Below are 9,560 nucleotides of genomic sequence, written 5' to 3'. Positions count from 1 at the left end.
TGTATTTTTAGTAGAGGCAGGGTTTCACCATGCTAGCCAGACTGGTCTCGAGCTCCTGAGCTCAAGTGTTCCACCAGCCTCAGCCTCCCAAAGTGCTGGGATTACAGGCGTGAGCCACTGCACCCAGCCAATCATCTCCATTTAAAAATGAGGTTGTTTGAATTATTATTACTGAGTTATATCAGTTATTTTAATATATTCTAGGTCTAAGTCCTTTGTCAGATATATGTTTTGCAAATATTTTCTCCCAGTCTGTGGCTTGTCTTTTTATATTCATAACAGTGTATTTTAAAGAGCTAAAGTTTTGTTTTTGTTTTTTTTTTTTGAGACAGAGTCTCACTCTGTCGCCCAAGCTGAAGTGCAGTGGCGCGATCTCAGCTGGCTGTAATCTTAGCCTCCCAGGTTCAAGCGATTCTTTTGCCTCAGCCTCCTGAGTAGCTGGGAATACGGGCTTATGCCACCACGTGCGGCTAATTTTTTTGTATTTTTAGTAGAGACGGGTTTCACCATGTTAGCCAGGATGGTCTTGATCTCCTGACCTCGTGATCTGCCTGCCTCGACCTCCCAAAGTGCTGGGATTACAGGCGTGAGCCACCATGCCCGGCCAAGAGTTAAAGTTTTTAATTTTGGTGAATTCCAATTTATAATGTTTTCTTTTATGGATCATGCTTTTTGGTGTCATAACTAAGAAAATGGTCCCTTAACTAAGATCACAAATATTTTCTCCTATGTTTTCTCTTAGAAGTATCATTTGTAGGCCCGGCGTGGTGGCTCATGCCTGTAATCCCAGCACTTTGGGAGGCTGAGGCAGGCGGATCACGAGGTCAGGAGATCGAGACCATCCTGGCTAACATGGTGAAACTCCGTCTCTACTAAAAATACAAAAAATTAGCCGGGCGTGGTGGCAGGCTCCTGTAACCCCAGTTACTCAGGAGGCTGAGGCAGGAGAATGGCGTGAACCCGGGATGTGGAGCTTGCAGTGAGCCGAGATTGAGCCACTGCACTCTAGCCTGGGTGACAGAGCGAGACTCTGTCTCAAGAAAGAAAAAGTGTCATTCGTATAGAGCTTACAAGTAGATTTGCTGTCTTATACTCCACTGTTTTGATTACAGTTCACTTGTAGTCTAGATTAGGGTTTGTATTAGAAACATGCACTTAGAGGTTTTTTGTTTGTTTTGTTTGTTTGTTTGTTTTTAAATGGAGTCTCCCTCTGTCGCCCAGGCTGGAGTATAGTGGCGTGATCTCGGCTCACTGCAGCTTCTGCCTCCTGGGTTCAAGCAATTCTTCTGCCTCAGCCTCCTGAGTAGCTGGGGTTATAGGCGCCCAACACCACGCCTGGCTAATTTTTGTGTTTTTAGAAAAGGTGGGATTTCACCATGTTGGCCAGGCTGGTCTTCAACTCTTGACCTCAAGTGATCCACCCACCTTGTCCTCTCAAAGTGCTGGGATTACAGGCGTGAGCCACTGCACCCGGCGCACTTAGAGTTTTAATTAGAAATGTAAAAATGTTATTTCTTCCTATTTTAAAAACAAAATGTTCTTGATTTGGTTTTTATTCATTTAATTACATAAATGACATCAGAGAACAATCTCTTTGTACAAAAAACAACAAAAACACATAGAATGGGGAAGTGAAAATCACGGTGATAAGCACTGTTGATTCAAGAAATCTGGTTTAGCTCACCATTTACATGTTATTTTCTTTTCTTTATTTTTTTTCTTTTTTTAAATTTAGAGACAGGGTCTTACTCTGTCACCTGGGCAGAATGCAGTGGCAGGATCATAGCTCTCTGCAACCCCAGACTCCTGGGCTCCAGCAATCCTCCTTTCTCATCCTCCTGAGTAGCTAGCACTACAGGTGCATGCCACCATGCCCAGGTAATTTTTAAATTTTTTGCAGAGACAGGATCTCACTATGTTGTCCGGGCTAGTCTCAAACTCTTGGGCTCAAATGATCCTACCTCCTTGGCCTCCCAAAGTGATGAGATTACAGGCATGAGCCATTGTGTCCAGCCTTACATATTATTTTCACGACTCATTAATCTCCATTTAAAAAAAAATGCAGTATACAGTATGCTGTTGATATATTTTTTCTGTAGCTGTTTTTCTTATTCCAGAAATAACATGAAAGTCTTTGTGTTGGCCGGACGTGGTGGCTCACGCCTGTAATCCCAGCACTTTAGGAGGCCGAAGCGGGTGGATCACCTGAGGTCAGGAGTTCAAGACCAGTCTGACCAACATGGTGAAACCCCGTCCCTACTAAAACTATAAAAATTAGCCGAGTGTGGTGGCGGGCGCCTATAATCCCAGCTCCTTGGGAGGGTGAGACAGGAAAATCGCTTGAATCTGGGAGGCGGAGGTTGCAGTGAGCTGAGATTGAGCCATTGCACTCCAGCCTGGGCGACAGAGTTAGACTCTGTCTCAAAAAAAAAAAAAGAAAGAAAGAAAGAAAAAGAGACACAGAGAGAGAGAGAGAGAAAGAGAAAGAAGAAAGAGAGAAAGAGAGAGGAAGGAAGGAAGGAAGGAAGGAAGGAAGGGAGAGAAAGAGAAAGAGGCCGGGTGCAGTGGCTCATGCCTGTAATCCCAGCATTTGGGGAGGCCAAGGTGGGTGGATCATGAGGTCAGAAGTTTGAGACCAGCCTGAACAACATGGTGAAACCCCTATCTCTACTAAAAATACAAAAATTAGCCGGGCGTGGTGGTGCACACCTATAATACCAGCTACTCAGGAGTCTGAGGCAGAAGAATCGCCTGAACCCGGGGGGCGGAGGTTGCAGTGAGCCAAGATTGTGCCACTGCACTCCAGCTTGGGCGACAGAGCGAGACTCTGTCTCAAAAAAAAAGAGAGAGAGAGAGAAAGAAAAAGAGAAGAAAGAAAGAGAAAGAAGAAAGAAAGAAAGGAAAGAAAGAAAGAAAGAAAAAGAAAGAGAAAGAAAGTCTTTATGTCATGACAAAAACTTTGTACGTGCAAGTTTAAGTTTAAAAAATAATTCAGAGGATTCAGGCTCTGGAGACAGAAGAAATTCCTATGAGTTACGACCGTGTCTTATTGTTCCCTGAGAGGAGGCTTCCCAGGTGGTGCAAAGGCTTTCAGATATGTTAGAAAACTGAGGTTGAAAGACCTCATCACGTCTGCATTTCCTAAAGATGTTGGAAGAGTTTAGCTGTTGTTTTTCATCTAACTTCAAATGGTTTTCACCATGGTGCAATTTATTTTGTACTTTCCCCAATGAACTAAGCATGGAAGTAGCAAAAGAAACATACAATATGATTTCTTTGACATAAAGTCCAGAACAGAGCTGCTAGCATCTCCAAGGGAATCACCAACCTTGGCTTCATCTGTAGGTCAATGGAATGTTTCTCCTCTGCTTCAGCTGGACGATTATCTTGGCATGATCCCACTTGTAATTGGGTCCTGCCACTCATCCACCTGTTTCTCACCATAACTCTGATGTCCCTCTCAAATTTCTGCAGTCTGCTCTTTGCAAAGAAACAGATCAGTTTCATTTCAACAGATTTTAAGTCATCGCATAATAAATCATTTTGCATTGATTCCCGGGTTCAAGTGGTCCTCCTGCCTCAGCCTCCCAAGTAGCTGGAACTACAAACATGCGCGTCCTCGCCCGGCTAATTTTTGTCTTTTTAGTAAACACAGGGTTTCGCCATGTTGGCCAGGCTGGTCTCAAACTCCCGATCTCAGGTGATCCACCCACCTTGGCCTCCCAAAGCGCTGGGATTACAGGTGTGAGCCACCGCTCCCGGCCCCTCCTACCATCTTTGAAGCCTAGAGTAGTAAGACCAAGGAGCAACTTCCTTGAGTGGGAGCTCACATCCACTGAGTAAGGTTTTCCCCTTTGGCTTTAGGATCTGACAGGTAAACTACACAGTTCAGTTGACTTCCATCTTCATTGCTTATAGAAGCCCATCTTGCTAGAAATCCCGTCCTCAGCCTCATCAATAGAGGGCGCTGAAGAGACGCTGGAGGAGACAAGCGCAGAACCCACTTTCTGTGGCGCTCAGCTCTTGGGTAGGCAGCTTTCCACACCCGGGTCCTGCAGGCCACAGCTTTCCATAGCCTCTGGCCCACACATAATAGTTTTTCCAGGGACCAGGTCCTGCTGAGGTCACCTTCTCCAGCTCCCAATTCCTGAGCGTGCAATGACCAGCAGCACCCAGCGGCCAGCAGCTTCCCCTGGCACAGACTCTGGCAGCTTTGCAGTGTTGCCCAAGGCACTTCAGATGTCTCATCAGCCATGGCCTTGCTCTCTCCAGTATGGTCTGGATCCCTGTCTTGGAGTGGGGCTCTGTCCTTGGGTGCTCTATGTTAGCCCTTAGGGCAGCGGCTTCTCCCTGTATCTATTTCTTTCTTTTTTTCTTTTTCTTTTTTTTTTTTTTTTTTTTTTTTGAGACAGGGTCTTACTTTGCCACCCAGGCTGGAGTGCATGGTATGATCACAGCTCACTGCAGCCTTGATTTCAGGGGCTCAGGCGATCCTCCCACCTCAGCTTCCCAGTTAGCTGGGACTACAGGCACACGCCACCGCACCCAGCTGATTTTTAAAACTTTTTATAGAGACAGGGTTTCACCATGTTGCCTAGGGTGGTCTCGAACTCCTGGGCTCAAGCCATCTGTTCACCTTGGCCTTCCAAAGTGCTGGGATTACAGGTATGAGCCACCACGCCCAGCCTATATTTTTGTTCTTTAATGTTCTGTTCAACTCTTATTAGTCAATCCCCCATGATTTCAATCCCCTAATAATTCCTTATGTTGGACTTTTGCTGTTCAAATGACTGTGGATTCTCTGTCTCCTGATTAGCCCTTGACTGATATAATACTGTAGTAGTATTCTTTGATTTTCTTGTTCTTTTTTTTTTTTTTTTTTGACAGGATCTTACTCTGTTGCCCAGGCCAACAGGCCAGGGTGCAGTGGCATAATCATGGCTTATTGCAACATTGACCTCCCGGGCTCAAGTGATCCTCCCACCTCAGCCTCCCAAGTAGTTGGGATCACAGGCATGTGCCACTATGCCTGGCTAATTTTTTTATTATTTTTTTGTAGAGATGGGGTCTTGTCAGGTTGCCCAGGCTGGTTACGAACTCTTGGGCTCAAGCAATCCACCTGCCTCAGCCTCTCAAAGTGCTGAGATTACAGGTGTGAGCCACCATGCCTAGCCCATGGTTCTTTTTAAATCTGTCATTAGGCCGGGCGTGGCGGCTCATGCCTATAATCCCAGTACTTTGGGAGGCCAAGGTAGGCAGATCACTTGAGATCAGGAGTTCAAGACCAGCCTGGCCAACATGGTGAAACCCTGTCTCTGCTAAAAATACAAAAATTAGCCGGACATGGTGGCGGACACCTGTAATCCCAGCTACTCGATAGGCTGAGGCAGGAAAATCGCTTGAACCCAGGAGGCGGAGGTTGCAGTGAGTCAAGATTGCACCACTGCCCTCCAGCCTGGGCAACAGAGTGAGACTCTGTCTCAAAAAAAAAAAATTAAATCTGTCATTAGTTATTCTCTCTCATGTCTTCTCCAAGATGAATTTCAAAAGCAGTTTTCATATGCTATAAAATAACCCTAAGAGTTTAATTATAAGATTAAAATAACATGTTAAGTTGTTGGGAAAATAACAAGTTAAATTGTTGAGACTTTTTTTTTTTTAAATGGGGTCTCACTCTGTCACCTAGGCTGGAGTGCAGTGGTGAGATCTTGGCCCACTGCAACCTCTGCCTCCCAGGCTCAAAAGCAATCCTCCCACCTCAGCCTCTCAAGTAGCTGGGACTACAGGTGCATACCACCACGCCAGGCTAATTTTCTGTATTTTTGGTAGAGACAGGGTTTTGCCATGTTGCCCAGGCTGGTCTCGAACTCTTGAGCTGAAGTGATTCTCACACCTCGGCCTCCCAAAGTGCTGGGATTACAGGCCTGAGCCACTGGGCCCAGCCTGTTGAGACTTATTATAAAGCTTCTACCCAGAAACATGAGTTAGCCCCTAAAGGAGGTAATGCTCTTGATGGCTGTCTGCTCATTCTTGCTCATGGGAAGTTGTTTCTTCATTTGTCTGTGAGCATGTTGAGAAGGGCTGTGTTCCACCAAAGTGTTCTCGTAGTTGCTTCTGCTGTTTTAGTCTGTTAGAGCTGCTGCAACAAAATACCATAGACTGAGTGGCTTGTAAAAGCAGAAATTTATTTCCCAAAGTTCTGGAGGCTGGGAAGTCTAAGATCAAGGCACTCTCATGTTCTGTATCTGGTGAAGACCTGTTTCCTGGTTCATAGATTGCACATTCTCACGTGTTCTCACATGATGGAAGGCGTGAGGGAACTCCCTGAGGCCTCTTTTATACAGATGCCTCATCTCTGCTAAAGAGACGCCCCATCTCTACTAAAAATACAAAAATTAGCTAGCCATGGTGGCTCGTGCCTATAATCCCAGTTACTAGGCAGGCTGAGGCAGGAGAATGGCTTGAACCTGGGAGGCGGAGGTTGCAGTGAGCTGAGATTGCGCCACTGCACTCCAGCCTGGGCGACAGCGCGAGACTCCATCTCAAAAAAAAAAAAAAAATGGTCTCACTCTGTCACCCAGGCTGGAATGCAGTGGTGTTCACTGTACAAACTCCTGGAGTCAAACTGTGCTCCTGCCTCAGATTTATAAGGAATCTACCCTCATGATCTAATCACCCTCCTCCGTAGTATCACATCGATGATTATGTTTCAACACATTAATTGGAATAGGAGGACAAAAACTCAGACCATGGTATAGAAACAGCCTGGGATTAATTTTTATGATAATGTATCAGCTTGAATTTCCCACGGAATAGACTGATTTAGACTCCTTGCTTGCCTGGAGATTAGGAAACCTTGTTTTATTCCCAGCCAAGGCAACAGCTGAGATGAGTTTCCTGGTTGCCTCCCTAGCCAGTGGGAAGTTTATTGGTCTTCCTTACAAAGTGATTGCGGCCCTTCAAGGGTCCTGGCTTTGTGCAAGGATCTTATTTCTAATTTATCGCCCGTCAAAGCCCGAGATTCCATCTTCTGTTCTGAATGAGGTTAAAAACCAATCTTTCTCCCTTGGGGAACTCATAAGCAAATGTTCGACTGCCCCCTTGTGGACACTCCGGGCAAGGCAGAGCTGGTCGTTTAGCCAATCTGTTTTATTTTTCTTTGAGATATAGTCTCGCTCTGTTGCCCAGGCTGGAGTGTAACGGCGCAATCTTAGCTCACCGCAACCTCCGTCTCCCGGGTTCAAGCGATTCTCTGGAGATTAACAAATTAGAGCCGGGCGCGGTGGCTCACGCTTGTAATCCCAGCACTTTGGGAGGCCGAGGCGGGCGGATCACGAGGTCAGGAGAGCGAGACCACGGTGAAACCCCGTCTCTACTAAAAATACCAAAAAATTAGCCGGGCGTGGTGGCGGGCGCCTGTAGTCCCAGCTACTCGGAGAGGCTGAGGCAGGAGAATGGCGTGAACCCGGGAGGCAGAGCTTGCAGTGAGCCGAGATCGCGCCACTGCACTCCAGCCTGGGTGATAGAGCAAGACTCCGTCTCAAAAAAAAATTAGATGGTAACACCCCCTCACGGCCATCCATCTATAATCTGAGCTCTGGAGGACCCTAGGATGTGAAATCGTGTGATGTTCCTGGTTCCTGTCCCTCTGCCTGTGTGTGTGTGTGTATGTGTATATATGTATATATACACATATATGTATATGTGTATATATACGTATATATGTATATGTGTATATATACGTATATATGTATATGTGTATATATACGTATATATGTATATATACACATATATGTATGTATATATGTATGTATATGTGTATGTACATATATACATATATATGTATCTATGTATCTGTATATATACATATATATGTATCTATGTATCTACGTATAACCCGGACGACAGAGCGAGACTCCGTCTCAAAAAAAAAAAAAGAATGTACTCTATAAAAAGAGGAAAAAAATGCAATTTCTTAGCAACTTGTACATTTCAGAAGTTACAAACTGCTTTGCGAAATCAACCAAACATTTTTAGTGGGTGCTCCTCTTCTTTTCTTTTCTTTTTTTTTATTATTATGCTTTAAGTTCTAGGGTACATGCACACAACGTGCAGATTTGTTACATAGGTATACATGTGTCATGTTGGTTTGCTGCACCCATTAACTCATCATTTGCATTAGGTATTTCTCCTAATGCTATCCCTCCCCCTGCCCCTCACCCCACGACAGGCCCCTGGGTGTGATGTTACCCACCATGTGTCCAAGTGTTCTCATTGTTCAATTCCCACCTATGAGTGAGAACATGCGGTGTTTGGTTTTCTGTCCTTGTGATAGTTTGCTCAGAATGATGTTTTCCAGCTGCATTCATGTCCCTGCAAAGGACATGAAGTCATCTTTTTTTTTTTTTTTTTTTTTTGAGAGAGAGTCTCGCTCTGTCCCAAGGCTGGAGTGCAGTGGCACGATCTCGGCTCACTGCAAGCTCCGCCTCCCGGGCTCACGCCATTCTCCTGCCTCTGCCTCCCGAGTAGCTGGGACTGCAGGCACCCGCCACCATGCCCAGCTAATTTTTTCGTATTTTTAGTAGAGACGGGGTTTCAGCGTGTTTGCCAGTATAGTCTTGATCTCCAGACCTCGTGATCTGCCCGTCTTGGCCTCCCAAAGCGCTGGGATTACAGGCGTGAGTCACCGCGCCCAGCTGAACTCATCCTTTTTTATGGCTGCATATATTCCATGGTGTATATGTGCCACATTTTCTTAATCCAGTCTATCACTGATGGACATTTGGGTTGGTTTCAAGTCTTTGTTATTGTGAATAGTGCCACAATAAACATACGTGAAATTCTAATTTATATTAGAATTTCTATATATTCTAATATATAGAAATATTATATATTTCTATATATATTCTAATTTACATTACCATCCCAGAAATGGAAATAGTTAGGTGTAATGAATATAACAAAATATGCAGTATCTATATGAGGAAAACTGTAAGACTCTGTTGAAAGATATCAAAGAAGAATTAAATAAATGGAGAGGCCTGGGACCGGTGGCTCATGCCAAGGATTCCAGCACTTTGGGAGTCCAAGGTAGAAGGATCACTTGAGTCCAAGAGTTTGAGATGAGTCTGGGCAACATAGTGAGACTTATTCTCTAAAAAAATTTTAAAAATTAGCTCAGCGTGGTGGCACGTGCCTGTGGTTCCAGCTAATCAGGAGGCTGAGGAGGGAGGATCGACTGAGCCCAGGAGGTTGAGGCTGCAGTCAGCTGTCACTGCACCATTGCACTCCAGCCTGGACATCTGGGTGAGACTTTGTCTCAAAATTAAATAAATAAATAAATAAATAAATAAAATGGAGAGATATTCCCTGTTCATGGATAGGAAAGCTTCATATTGTTAAGATATCTCTCCTTCCCAACTTGATCTATAGATTAAACATGATTCCAATCAAAATCCCAGAAAATTATTTTGTGGATATTGACAAACTGATTCTAAAGCTTAGGTGAAGTGGCAAAAGACTCAGAATGGCCAACACGATATAGGAAAAGAGCAAACTCA

This window comes from Hylobates moloch, unplaced genomic scaffold, assembly GCF_009828535.3.
Source record: "Hylobates moloch isolate HMO894 unplaced genomic scaffold, HMol_V3 SCAFFOLD_5, whole genome shotgun sequence".
Classification (NCBI taxonomy): Eukaryota; Metazoa; Chordata; class Mammalia; order Primates; family Hylobatidae; genus Hylobates; species Hylobates moloch.
Note: the sequence above shows the minus strand (reverse complement) of the source record.